This window comes from Bactrocera neohumeralis, chromosome 2 (genome assembly GCF_024586455.1).
Source record: "Bactrocera neohumeralis isolate Rockhampton chromosome 2, APGP_CSIRO_Bneo_wtdbg2-racon-allhic-juicebox.fasta_v2, whole genome shotgun sequence".
In the NCBI taxonomy this organism is placed as follows: Eukaryota; Metazoa; Arthropoda; class Insecta; order Diptera; family Tephritidae; genus Bactrocera; species Bactrocera neohumeralis.
The window spans coordinates 19,536,414-19,550,012 of record NC_065919.1 but is presented as its reverse complement, the minus strand read 5'-3'; positions in this window follow the sequence as shown (position 1 = coordinate 19,550,012).

Below are 13,599 nucleotides of genomic sequence, written 5' to 3'. Positions count from 1 at the left end.
AGTTGGTAAACTAGATTCAGCCATTATCGTTTTTATTGGCGAGGTTGGAAAGGCCCGGAGACTTCGCCGTATTGCGCAATGGTAAGGTGCATTTAAAAGGTTGATACTGCTTTTGGAGCAATTGCCATAGATGGGGAGCCCATAATCTATTTTTGAAGTTAGCAAAGCTCTGACAACATTGACTAGTGTGTTCGGATGAATAAATGAATGCTTAGACGAGAGATATTTAACAATATTTAATGGTGGCATTAACGAGTTTCTGACATATTTACAGTGAGCATTAAAATTATAATTAGAGTCAAAAATTAATCCTAGTATTTTCAGCTGTGTTTTACATTCGATGTTAGTTTGGTTGTGGGTTAGTGAAATACCGTTGCAATTTTGCTTCCTACATACATGAAGGATATGTGTTTTGTCTAAGGAAAGTGAAGCACCAGACTCCAGTGACCAAGTCTCAATTCTGGCGAGTTTATTACAAATAATATAGATTTTTTTCTCGTTCATATTTCGGCCTTTCCACTTATTTTCAAATCACTTAGTTCTGTTTTCACAATGTCTGGTTAACAGGAACCTGGCTTTTAAGTTCTGGTTATCCTAACGAAGACTCCTTCCTATGGTAAAGAACCAATTTATTTAACCAAAACTTAACTGGCAGCTGGCTGCTTATTAAACATTGAGAAAACAATCCTTAGACTATTTATTTGCTTAATACTCGTAGACCCGTGCAGAATATTTTGGAAAAGTGGAAAAAATCATATTAGATTGAAACTCATGGAAGAGGAAGATAAAATAACAAAAAGGTAAGAAAACAATGTATGGTCGATCGGAGGTCAGGAAGAGAAGGTGTTGGAATTGTTAAGAGTGTTTTTAGCTCGATTTCAATTTTATCATGATAAAATCTAGCTAATATAAAATAGTACAAAAAACAAAAGGTCTGAATAGGATTCTTGGGTCTTCTTTTTGCATTTTCTGCGAAAACTAACCATGATAATACAGGGTTTTTCCGGAAAGTAATAGGACTGAGTCGATTTAAATAAATTTATTGAACCAATCGTTACAATTCTTTAAACACTTTCAAAATATGCACTTTCTGCGTCGATGCAGCGCTGCCAGCGCGATTTCCAAGCATTGAAGGCGCTACGGAAGGCATTCTCCGGCATAACCTTGAGAGCCGAGGTGCATGCTGCTTGAATCCCCTTTCATCGGCCTTTTCAGGCAAGCAAACAAAAAAGTCCGGGGGGTCACATAAGGGCTATAGGACGGCTGCGGAAGCATTGCGAGCATACACACACTCGCCGTAATTTCTGGTCGTCAGTGAGCACTTTTGGGACCATCTTCGCGCACAACTTGAGCATGTCCAAGTGCTTCTCTGCTATAACGAACGCTGCATTTTCGGATTGCCACACTCACAGAAACACGACGCGTCGCGCGAAAATAGTTGTCCTGACTCGCCAGGTGCTCGGAGACAACTGATCAGCCGCTCGTTCGTTGGCTAGGAATACGAGGTACAGCAGAGTCGGAAGTAAATCAAACCTAATACTTCCCGGGCAAACCCTGTATATACTATATTTTTAAAAAACAAAACAAAATCTTTTAAAAATGCAGATCATTTGATGTGAGAAATTTCAATTGAAAATTATGGTTCTTTTTTCGATATTGAGTCAAAATAAGGTGACATATATCTGAAATCAAAAAAATTAAAACATTTTTGGGATTTAATTTCGTGAAATAAATAATTTTTTTGTAAAAGATGAAAAGAAGAAACCAAAAACTTAGTTATTTTAATTTTTCGCATAAATTAATTCTCACTTAATGTGAAAGAGGTATTAATACAAAGTTATAGGAGATCTCTTCATAACCTAACTTTGTTAAACAACTTTTTGCCATAATATTTGTAATAATAAATCCCAGATTCCAGACCACAGATCGCCCATAAACCATTTTTTTTCATTTTTGTTATTATATCTTCCTCATCAATGGGTTTCAACATATTATAACCTGAGTAGAAAATAACTGATTTAGATGCCTGCTACGATTTGTCATACCCAAACGAATATGGCTGATAATCAGACCTAGGTGAGTTACTAAATGAGCTAATTCATTATAATTAAGTATGTATACATCGCTTTATTTAAAAATATTACAAATATGCCAAAGTATGCCCAAATTGCGACACACTTCAACAAAAAGTATTTAAAAGTTTTTTAACGGTTTATTTTATCAGAAGTTCCGGTGATTAAGTTGTACTACAAGTATATATTATATAATAACTTCGTTTCAGCACGCACACTTTTGAGGTATCCACGCGGATGACTTCATCACGAATGAATGCAAATTTTTTATGAAAAAACTACGTATACACATATTATAGTTATATCGGGTGATTTTTTTGAGGTTAGGATTTTCATGCATTAGTATTTGACAGATCACGTGGGATTTCAGACATGGTGTCAAAGAGAAAGATGCTCAGTATGCTTTGACATTTCATCATGAATAGACTTACTAACGAGCAACGCTTGCAAATCATTGAATTTTATTACCAAAATCAGTGTTCGGTTCGAAATGTGTTTCGCGCTTTACGTCCGATTTATGGTCTACATAATCGACCAAGTGAGCAAACAATTAATGCGATTGTGACCAAGTTTCGCACTCAGTTTACTTTATTGGACATTAAACCAACCACACGAATGCGTACAGTGCGTACAGAAGAGAATATTGCGTCTGTTTCTGAGAGTGTGGCTGAAGACCGTGAAATGTCGATTCGTCGCCGTTCGCAGCAATTGGGTTTGTGTTATTCGACCACATGGAAGATTTTACGCAAAGATCTTGGTGTAAAACCGTATAAAATACAGCTCGTGCAAGAACTGAAGCCGGACGATCTGCCACAACGTCGAATTTTCAGTGAATGGGCCCTAGAAAAGTTGGCAGAAAATCCGCTTTTTTATCGACAAATTTTGTTCAGCGATGAGGCTCATTTCTGGTTGAATGGCTACGTATGTAAATAAGCAAAATTGCCGCATTTGGGGTGAAGAGCAACCAGAAGCCGTTCAAGAACTGCCCATGCATCCCGAAAAATGCACTGTTTGGTGTGGTTTGTACGCTGGTGGAATCATTGGACCGTATTTTTTCAAAGATGCTGTTGGACGCAACGTTACGGTGAATGGCGATCGCTATCGTTCGATGCTAACAAACGTTGCCAAAAATGGAAGAACTGAACTTGGTTGACATGTGGTTTCAACAAGATGGCGCTACATGCCACACAGCTCGCGATTCTATGGCCATTTTGAGGGAAAACTTCGGAGAACAATTCATCTCAAGAAATGGACCCGTAAGTTGGCCACCAAGATCATGCGATTTAACGCCTTTAGACTATTTTTTGTGGGGCTACGTCAAGTCTAAAGTCTACAGAAATAAGCCAGCAACTATTCCAGCTTTGGAAGACAACATTTCCGAAGAAATTCGGGCTATTCCGGCCGAAATGCTCGAAAAAGTTGCCCAAAATTGGACTTTCCGAATGGACCACCTAAGACGCAGCCGCGGTCAACATTTAAATGAAATTATCTTCAAAAAGTAAATGTCATGAACCAATCTAACGTTTCAAATAAAGAACCGATGAGATTTTGCAAATTTTATGCGTTTTTTTTTAAAAAAAAGTTATCAAGCTCTTAAAAAATCACCCGATACATATTATCTGAGCATTACGTGGTGCTGAAAATATTTATTATAAACAATGCAGCAATTATTTAGGTATGAAAATATATATGCCGTGATTATTTTTTTAAGCATGATTTTCCGAAATAGAAGAAATTACCACCACAGCGTTTATAAGCTGCAAAAATATGATTATATATAAAAGGTGGTCTATTTCGATGTTCGCTACTTTTCTAAAGAAAACCACAGAAACCTTAAATTTAATGGGGAATGTTTATTATCATTCGAAAGAACATTCTTTTGTATTTATTTTTTGAGGATTATCTCTTTCAAATGTTGGTCGCGACTACGTCTCTGATGGTAAATCCGTTGGGACCAGTTTTCGATAACTCGTTCGAGCATTTCAAATGGTAACTAGCGAGTGGCGTACGAGGGCTGCTATGTATATTCTGGCCTAGGGCAACACTAAGTGTTGCCAGGTGCAATCTGACATTTCCATTGGAAAGTTTGACATTTTTTAGCATAAAATCACTCAGAACGTTTGTCATTTAATCGTGAATTGTTTTATTTACAGGGAACTAAAAAATTCATCTCGGCCAAAAAATGGAATTAACTCGTGAACATTTTCGTGCGATCATTTTTCGCAACTTTCGACGTGGATTATCACGACAAGAGTGCATCGATGAACTAAAATCTTTGTATGGCTATGAAGCACCTTCCTATAGCACTGTGAAAAACTGGTACAACGAATTCAATCGTGGCCGACGCTGATAATGCAAGACCGTAATGTAACATACCTTCAGATAGAGGCACGCCTATGCATTTCTCCCACCAGCATACATTCGATATTGCATGAACACCTGGCCGTAAAAATGGTTTGTTCTCGTTGGATCCCGCACAATTTGACAATCGCTCAAAAAAGGCTCGTGTGGATTGGTGTAAAGAAATGCTGACAAAAATACGATCGCGGTGCTTCAAAAGACGTTTATAAGATGAATCACGGATCAATGCGTATGAGCCCGAAACAAAACAGCAATCGACAAAAAAAATGAAATAAAATAAAAAAAAAAATAAAATAAAAAAATAAAAAAATATGCCTATTTACATTATTAGCCCAGAAATATATATAGCAACCTACGTACTATTTTACTCCGAAGCCTGAATCAAAGCGGGATTATCCGTATAGACTTTAGACTTTACATATCTTTACAGAAAAAGTCTAACGATGTAATACCACACGATCTTGGGGGTAATCGAACCCAAAACGTGAAATTATCTGATCATCGAAGTGTTCTCTCAATAAACCCATTGATTGATGTGATGTGTGGGAGGTGGCGCCGTCTTGTTGAAACCAAGTGACACCGAGATCACGAGCTCCAATTTCAGGCATCAAATGGTCGGTTATCATGGCAGAATGTAAATCGCAATAAAAATTGTGGAATAATAAATCACAAATATGTATTTTCATAGCAACCCAATTTTACTTATTCTGTTTTTTTTTTTTGTGCGAAAAAATTATTTAAGCACTCCGAAAGAGGAAGCTTAAGTCGATTGAGAACATAAAATATATATTCAGAGAGGTGAAAAATTTTTAACGTAATCTATAAAGCCTATTCAATTTTCCTACAGGGTAGATTAAAATTAAAGTGCACAGGTGTTAAGCTTCTCATACAAATCGATTGACTGAACTTAAGTTAAGTCTAATAATATCGCTGCAATTACTGTCACTTCAATAGCAAATTATTAATATTTCATTTTAGATTATATGAAACACTTGAGTTTGTCTGGGTTTATATATTAGTAGGAGAGGGATTTTTCATATACCAAAATAATCTTATCATTATTTTGATTTATTTATAACTTTCCTTTTTCAGAAATGGTATATACATAAGTAATATTTAAAAAGTGGGTTAATTGTTAATATTAATTTTGGTTGTTGTCATGTTTGAGGCTATCTCAGTTCTATAAAAAGAATACAACTATATTTTTAATTGAAATAAAGCTAGGTCTATAAATATATTCATGAGATTTGCCAAAAGATAGCGCTATTTGATTATTATTCCATTCATCAAATATTTCGTACGTGCCTTGGAAAGCCACTGTCCTTGAGCGTCTTTTTCGGTTTTCATTGAAAGCGTAAATCAGAATATTTATTATTATATTATAGGACTAAGTTGATTTAAATAAATTTATTAAGCCAATTTTTACAATTCTTAAAAAACTTTCAAAATAGGCTCCTTCTGCACCGATGCAGCGCTGCCAAGCATTTCCAAGCATTGAAGGTGTCACAGAAGGCATTCTCCGGTACTGTTTTGAGAGCCGAGGTGCATGCTGCGTGGGTCCACTCTGTCGTCTCAAAATGCTTGCCTTTCATCGACCTTTTCAGGCAAGGAAACAGAAAAAGTCCGGGGGGCTCAAAGATCCATGACTCGTCACCTGTGATTACGTTATTAAAAAATTGGGAGTCACTTTCACACATGTTCAAATTTTCTTGGCACCCTTCCACTCGCCGCAATTTCTGGTCGTCAGTGAGCACTTTTGGGATCATCCTCGCGCACACCTTGCGCATGTTCAATTGCTCCGTCACAATGTAATGAACCGCAGATTTTGATAAATTTAACATCTGGGCAATTAAACGAATATTTAGTCGACGGTTTGAGTTCAAAACTTTGCTCACATGAGTCACGTTGTTGGTGTTTGTCGAAGTCGCAGATCTCCCAGCACGGTCTTCATCAGCGACCTCTTCCCGGCCCTCCAGAAAGGCCTTGTGCCACCGAAACACATTACTTCTTGCTAACATCTGGGTAAGTCTGTTTGATCATATCAACGAAAATGTTTGTCCTGACTCTCCAGGTGCTCGGAAACAACTGACCAGCCGCTCGTTCGTTTGCTAGGAACGCCCTCTACCGAATCCAGGCTTCGAAGTACAGTCGCTGCGGAAGAAAATCAGTCCTATTACTTTCCGGACTAACCCTGTAGATGACATACCCATACGCTTTATTTTGGAGAGAAGTTTCCACGCCTTATGAATAAAACACGCTCTCTTATTTTCAGAGGAATAACTCACATATTGGAAAAAAGTAAAAAGTCACCCCGAAGTTCGAAAATCTTTATATTAAGTATATAGGGGCTAAGGGACTGGTCCGATTCAACCGATTTTTGACATACAGACGTACCATTATAAGAAAAGTGTTATCCCTTAATTTCAGTTATAAGTATATATCACACATTTACCGACATTTTCGATTAAAAGTCAACTATAGGTACGTTGGTCTAACTATTCGATACCTAGGGATTTGAATAGGTTTTTTTTGGATTTGAACAGTTTTTGGTTATAAGGTGGCATACACTACATAAAGGCATAACTCGTGAGTTAAATCCCGTTATATTAATTGCTTCTTGAGTAGTGTACTGGAAACTGAACGAATCAAATGGAATTTGAAATTGTGCTTTATGGGAAGTAGGCATTGTTGTTGTCCGATTTCGTCGATTTTCACAATGTGACATAAGAATTTAAGAACAAAGCCACATACCAAATATTCCAAAATCGATTGGTAAGGTCCCGAGATATGTGATTTCGCCAAAAAGTGATCGGTGCCACGCCCTAATTTTTACAACGGCTTTCATAAAGCCTTCTCATACCATTTTGGAGATAAAATTTAGTGCCTCTGGCGTATTAAGTTACTGATTTATCGCGCTTTTAGTACTTTTTAACAGCACCGTTATATGGAGAGTGAACGAGGTTATCCTCCTATTTCATCCATTTCCACACTATCGGTAGAAGTTCTTATAAGATTTACACTCAGCAAATTTGGTAGTTGTAGCTTAAACTGGCCACGATGCCACATACTACAGCAATCTCCTGTGCCAAATTACAATTCTATATGTTAATTTAGTGCTTAGTTATGGCACTTTATATGTTTTCGGTTAATGGTGATTTGTGGGCGTGGCAGTGGTTCGATTACGCCCTCTTTTTAAAAATTGTTTACACACAGACGGCGGTCAACCGGCCCACATCCTGATCATTTATATTTATATATATCTCCTATATCTAGCTGTAGTTTTAAATTACATGTATTCTATATGTTAATTTAGTGCTCACCACTTTTAATGGCACTTTATATCTTTAATTTTTTTTTAATTTCATATTTGAAACGTGTCGGTGTTTCCTTGGCTTACACGGTGGCATTTGTGGGCGTGGCAGTGGTAGATCGATTACGCCCATGTTTTATTTTAATTTTAAAAATAATTTTATATGCTCGATTTTTTTTTCTACGTATATAAGGAACCTGCATACCAAGTTTCATCGAGATATCTCAATTTTTACTCAAGTTACAGCTTGCACGGACGGACGGACGGACAGACAGACGGTCAACCGGATTGCAACTTTTCTCGTCATCCTGATCATTTATATTTATATATATAATCCTATATCTAGCTCGCTTAGTTTTAGGTGAACAAAACTATAATACTTTATAGCAGCTGGTTGCAAGGGTATAAAAATCATCCCGCACTAACAGACATGTGTATACTATGTATTACACATATCAAAATAAGTACGCAAGAATAGGTGTACTATATATTTTTTATGTCTATAAGCTTCTAGAAATTGTGCCCACTAATTTTCACCACTTTTAATTGCCGACTTTTAGTAGTGTTAGTTTTATTTATTTATTTCTCAATCTCTTTAATTTTCACGAAAGATTTTCGAATTTTCTCAGAATTTCATATTTTGGTCGGTGTTTCCTTGGCTTACACGGTGGCATGCACTTGACCATGAGGTGAATTAAAACGAATGCCGCTGCTACTGCTGCCAATGATTCTAATCAAACCGAACACAGAAGTTGATGTACAGTTATAGTAGATATAGTATGTACATATATACATATATACAAAAAAGCGCCAACCAAATGCGCGTAAGAAAACAATAGTAAAGCGATAATAAAGCGAAAGCGAGAGAAATTCAAATTCAATTTTGGCTAATTGCCACAGATTTGACAAGGAAATGTTTTATTTTAATTTTAAAAATAATTTTTTATATGCGTACATGTGTACGTATATAAGTGCACAAGGGTAACCGCGTGGTTCTGAATTTATTGCGGCAGCAGCGTGCCAAAAACAATTATATGTGTGTAAAGAGAAAATGAAGAGAACTGCAAGTGATAGCCGGCCGCATAAATATAAATATATATCTAGTATATATTAAATATATGTAGATAAATTTACATTTGCCGCTTGCAGATGGCGTATAAATTTTTGGCAAATGATGCTTGTCAATAAATATTTGCTGCTAAATGGGCGCGTATGGTATTTCCTCTTCTTCTCCGTTCACTTCTCCACACACACATATTTACGTGCAAACATACAATTTTTTCCGAAAATAAATCAATCAGGTTTAATTAATTTGTAAAATTTTTTTTTAACTGAAAATTGGTATTTTCTTATTTTCCATGCATTGCCCTACTTACTGGACTGACCTAGTTTCTCTCAAAACGATGAAGTACTGTGAAAAGTATTCGTATTAGACAAACAAACAATCCCATTAGTACATACCTATATGTATAACAATGTAGCGTGAATGAGGAATTTGCAAGTCATTCCTGAATTGGAGCAAGAAAATTAGCCGACATAACTTATGTGTATACGACTGATAATGACTCAATTCTCCTCTTATTTCTGAAGTAAAGGATTCTTCTTCTTCTTTATTGGCAATGCGCAAAGGAACATAAATCTTTCGCAGAACCTTTCTCTCGAAAGCTCGTAACATCGTCCAAGCCTCTGCACCATAAAGCAGGACGGTAATAATGAGTGACTTGTAGAGTTGTAGGCCCACAAACCACATCAAACCGGTGTTTTTGTTTTTGATGAAACGGCAACTCTTGAATCTCTTCCGGTTGTTTTTCATCCCAAACGGGGCTATTTTACTTGTTAACATACCCATTGAGCCAGAAATGGGCCTCACCGCTGAACAAAATTTAGCTCGAAAACGTCGGATCTTCTTGGAACATTTCAAGAACGCATAGAGCGAATGTCGTTTGGGAATTTCGAGCGATTTCAGTTCCTTCACAAGCCGTATTTTGTACACTTTCAGTATAAGATCTAGACGTAAAATGCGTTGTTCCATACATCGGTCCGCGTTATACCGAACGGTGCCGAATAGACTCTCCACGGTCTTCGTTTACAGTTACGGCTATATTTTCTTCACTGCGTGCTGGACGTGGTGTATTCGATCGAATATTATCCATATTATATGTGAGAGATTTCATATCAATATCTAAAAAACTGAGTACAAATGGACATAGGTAAATCGACTCAGCTGTTGGGTGTTACAATATATCATGTTCATATAAGTATATAAAGTGAAAAAAAACTAGGCGCTTCTCCTGTCCAAAAATTAATTATATAGCTTGAGTTTACTTTGAACCTAATTCCTAAGTTCGGATCGTTTCAGAAGTTTTGGATTATAACCGATAGTTGTTATAGCGGAAAACATGCAACAATTTATTGAAGATGGGATATCGCAAAGACCGCTCCTGGCTGAAGTAGAACAGAGTCCGTTGCAGTTATGTAGATCCTATCAACATGCTTCTAACCATGTAATGTATGCATGTAATGAACCAAGTGCTTCTGGCTTAGAGATCTGTGAATAACTAGCTAGAGTTTCGTAACTTTTTGTGAGTTTCAGCTCGTAAAAGCTGATAAAATAAGCAAAAGTTAAACTAATCGATTGGATCGATAAAACTGGAATCAGAACCTGATGACAGGTTTGATATCTGCTGTCCTCGCTCCGATTAATTTTAGTTCTCTTTCGCTGACATGCCATATGTATACCATATTTCGTGCTCTCATATCGACATGATATAGAACCTAGGCCTCCAGACTGCTATAATTCTTACAACATGACCGCGAACCGAAACTTAAAGTCTTATTACACAAATAAAAAAAGGTGAGCCTTTCAATTTCTATTGAGCCCTTTTCGAAAAGTGCAGCAAATACAAAACAGCATAGATTTTCGGAGAAGACGTATTGAAGGCTTGTTGTAAGGATGGCCGGATCATAAAACCCTTTCCAATAGGAAATTGTTTCAGCCCTATTAGACCTTTTAAAAACTGATGATATAATAATATGCAGAGTCTTCCTAACCTATAGTAACTCACCATAACCTCAGTCGATTTTCTTACCATGCAACTTGTATGAAAGAATAGACTCTGCGAAACAGCTTTAAAAGCTGTCAGGATGAATTTTCAAATTTCAATCACTGAAAAATAGTTTTCACACTAGATTAATACTTTATTGGTAGGCTATGTTTATTAGCCCTCTACACATACCAATATTCTTGAAAACTAAGTATGACTTTCATTTAGCGTATTTTTCGATCGGACATTCACTCCAATCCTGTTATTAAATAATAGTAAAAGAAGCAGACATTCTAACTCACCTCTCAACTCGCACTTCATGCAACACATGTATGCCGCGTCTTCCGCGTCTACCACTTTCAATTTGCATCCGCTTTCGTTTCAAGGATTGGCCGACCCAGACACAATAAAAGGAGCGACCGCATATAATTGTAATAGCTATCTCAGAGTTGCCGCGTATTTTCAAGCGCCGCCTTTGTAAATACTGCGTGGCATTTAATTGATAGTGTGCTAATTGACGTGCAATGCCCTGTACTGTACCTTGAGTGCAAATATTGAATATCAGACTTGTCAGTTACATATGTATGTATGTGTGGAAGTAAAGGAAATGCATGCCATCGCTTAGGAACTGTCAACGTCAAGGTAACAGATTTAATTCCATTAAAAGTTGCGCGCGTTTTCGCGGAATTAACTGAGGTGGTTTCTAATCCTTTTCTAATTAGTGTGACAAATGGTTTGAAGTGGAAACAGTTGCACATATCGTACACGATATAACTTTTCAACTAAAATTTAACACATTAAAATTAATTCATTTATTATTCCCAACTCCACATTTAAAATAAGATCCGCTTGTCAACTCTATGTCTCTCTTCTTCTTCTTTACTGGCGTAGAAACCGCTTACGTGGTTATAGCCGAGTTAACACGAGCACCCCAGTCGTTTCTTCTTTTCGCAAGGTGTCGCCAATTGGATATTCCAAGCGAAGCCAAGTCCTTCCCCACCTGGTCTTTCCAACGGAGAGGAGGTCTTCCTCTTCCTCTGCTTCTCCCGGCGGGTACTGCGTTGAATACTTTCAGAGCTGGAGTGTTTTCATCTATTCGGACGACATGACCTAGCCAGCGTAGCCGCTGTCTTTTAATTCACTGAACTATGTCAACGTCGTCGTATATCTCATACAGCTCATATTTCCATCGAATGCGATATTTGCCGTGGCCAACGCGCAAAGGACCATAAATCATTCGCAAAACCTTTCCCTCGAAAACTCGTAACGTCGACTCATCAGATGTTGTCCTCTCTAGGCCAAGGAAAACCTGTGAATTTTCATACAATAGTCGTTCGGAAGTGGCTTAAAAACTGAAAACACTAATTTCAACGGAGAGCGTCTGTGAATCTGTAGTAGAGGAAGGAACTCGTTGTTTTTCCATTAAGGTTAATCAACTGAGAGATTCGAAGCAAAACGGTAACTAATCGGGATTTCTTTTAAGAGCGCTTGTCTTTTATTAATCAGCAAACTTTTTCTTATCAAAAATACTGGTAAAGATTCCGCAGACCTTATCCTTTCTTCGAGTAGCTGGAGAAACCTTGAAGTAGCTGAGCTTGGCAACAAAATTTTGCTTTGTTACCGCAATGGCTCTTTCTGCCTTGGTCGGCTTGCTGTGGGGAAGGACTTAGAACCCTCTCATATTGTGAAAACACCACCCTAAACGAGAACTCCTGCCATGCAAGAGAAAAGGCGTTAAATTGTCGAGTCTGGATTCAAGCTACATTCTCCGAAGGGTCTTGGGATTTCTTAACGGGTAGCGCCGCTAAAATTATATATCCCTTTGTGGGCCTCAAATTGAAGTTCATACCCGCCAAGAATAAGCCTACAGATATGAAGCCTGGTGCTCTCATTTGACTGCCCCTTTAGAGGATCCACGCGAAAAACCTCTGAGACGTGTAGTATAGATGACCGTCCGCTGATTAAGGAGGAGAAACCCAATAAAGCCAACAGACCCATACTTTGGCTATATGCGAGGAGTTAGACTCTATTGAAAGCTGATAATAAAATAAACTTCGGTGTCTGCGAGTCACGAAAGAAGTTCATTCAAAGCAGCAAAGCGGCTGATGATGACGACACGAAAGAGGTCGACGACGCCTGCCAATTGCTAAAGGATGAGGCAAAAAAAGAGAGATAAAAGATGTCCAAGAGGCTTCGAACGTGCAGATAAATATCGAAAAGTGCTACAATCAATTTGACAACCCTCATAATTAACTGATAAATGAAAGGCATTGATACCAGTTTAATTAAAGAGTCCTGGGTGAAAGATGAGGCGAGCAAGACAAAATGAAAACCAAAGGTATGCATTATCATCAACAAGGATATAAAATAATTTTCTTGCTCTAACTACAGCACAAAAAATTCCACAGTGATAAGGATGAAACAAGAAAGAGCTGATTTCTTTTTGGTATCACTACCACTAGTGAGTTTCTCTTGACATTAAGCAAAGTTCGGTAAGTTTTCGGGTTGTAAGGAAATCTTGGACCTTACGCTATCAACATAAACAGATAGCCTGGTCGTCCGCTATTGGCGGGTGTGCGAGCAGCCATCTATGTCGAATCACTCAAAGATATTCTTCAGCATTCACATGAGAACTGGTTGCTGTATAAAAAACGTATATGTATAGTATATAATACCGACCTCTTTTAATCAAACTGCTCCGTAAGCGGTTCTCAAAAGAAGATACTTCCTCTGTAGTGGAAAGGTGGCGTTACGAACCTGAGAACCCACTTGAGGGAAAATAAAAGTTAAAAAACCAAAATGAGACATACAA